We start from the raw sequence: 1,708 nt of genomic DNA, 5'->3' as shown, positions 1-1,708 counted from the left end.
CAGCCCAGTGGCTCTGTGCCCTGAGCTCACCTGTGGCGGCTGCTGGGAGGCTCCAGGCAGCGGCCACAACCGCCCTCCCACCACCCCCACCTGGAAGTTTCTGGAAGCTCGTGGGTGGCCTCGCAGTGCCCGGCTCAGCACGGGCTCCCCTCCTCCCCGCCCCTTTCCGGCCCCCGTTACTGATTCTCTTCACAGATGCGGCCCATCTTGGAAATAGCCTCCACGAGGATCCATGTCCCGAAATAGCAGAGTCCCGTGTGGGAGAATTCTTCAGCAAAGGGGGGGGGGGGAGGCGGGGGGGATCGGCTGTGCTTCCGCGGGCGCCTGATACGCGGCTGCTCGATTCCTGGGAGGCGAATACTGCCCCGCCCCGAGGCGTGGGAAGCCACTCGTCTCCGGGACGGCCGGGTGGGGGGAGCGGAGGGGACAGAGATGACCAGGCCCCAGGGCCTCAGGTTGCTCATCCATCGCGGGCAGGTGCCTGCCCCGTGTCCATTAGAAACTGGGACCCAGACGGGACGTGAGCTGCCCTGTGCCTGGGCTCAGGGCGGACGGGGTGGACCCAGGACACTATTCCTCAGGCTCTGAGAACAGCCCTCATCACACACGCACGGACACGCACAGACATGCACAGACACACATGCGCACACGTGCACACAGACACACCCTCGCACACAGGGAGTGAGTCTCGGCCTCTCTGGCTCCAGTGGCCGCACCTGCAGGGTCACCGCCAGGCCGCCTGGGACACGCTGGGGCAGGTGGGGGCTGGGGGAAGGTTCTGGAAGGCTCCCTGCTCCACAGGCCCGGCCGCCCGGGAAGCCCAGCCAGGGGCTCTCCGGGGCGGGGGACAGGGATCAGCCACCCCACTTGGGGCTCAGCCCAGCGGCCGACCCGAGCTGTGCAAGGTCACAGCCCTGGCTGGTCCCTCGGTGCCCCATCTGGAAAGGGGGTGGTGGGGCCACCCTCCCTGCACGCTCAGCTGGCCAGCCCCGCACGGAGGGGGCCCCCAGGCCCCCGAAAGCCAGTCCCCGGAGGTGAAGGTGGGATGGTGACCAGCAGAGGGAGCGCCTCGCGGGCAGCTGTGGCTCAGAGCAGGCGGCTGCCTGGGCAGGACACTGAAGACAGGGCAGGGGACAGGTGGCCCAGAAAGACACACGCTGCCCTGAACACACACAGGCACAGCTGCCGGGGCCCTGAGACCCTCGGGCCCACTTCACAGACAGGGAAACTGAGGCCGGGAGTAGAGGGCGGTGTGTCCAGCAGAGGCCCAGGCCCTCCGGGGTGGGGAGTCCAGGGCAGGGTGGGGCAGGGGAGGGACAGGCCTGTCAGCCCACCGATCAGAGTGCCCACCGCGAACTGCAGCGACTCGCCGTCCTTCTCCTGATGAGGGGGACCCGGGGACCACTAGTCTCGGAATTGCCGCGGAGGAGAGCGTTAGGAGAAAAATAAATGGGAAAGGAACCCAGTGGAGCTGTGACTGGGACACAGTGTATCATCGGCAATGAATTGCAAATACAAGAGGGTCCCTTGTCGATTGATTTCAGCGAGTAAACAATTTGGGTATTTAAATGGAAACTCGCGAAGGGAAGGGAGCAGGGACTGGGTTCGAGAGAGAACTGAAAACCTCGGGCTGAAAGCTGGCTCTGGGACTCTGGGCGGGAAGGAGGGCATGCCCCCGCCCGGCCTGCAGCTCCCGGCCGCCTCCTCG

The sequence above is a fragment of the Myotis davidii genome, unplaced genomic scaffold, assembly GCF_000327345.1.
Source record: "Myotis davidii unplaced genomic scaffold, ASM32734v1 scaffold1717, whole genome shotgun sequence".
NCBI classification, from domain to species: Eukaryota; Metazoa; Chordata; class Mammalia; order Chiroptera; family Vespertilionidae; genus Myotis; species Myotis davidii.
Note: the sequence above shows the minus strand (reverse complement) of the source record.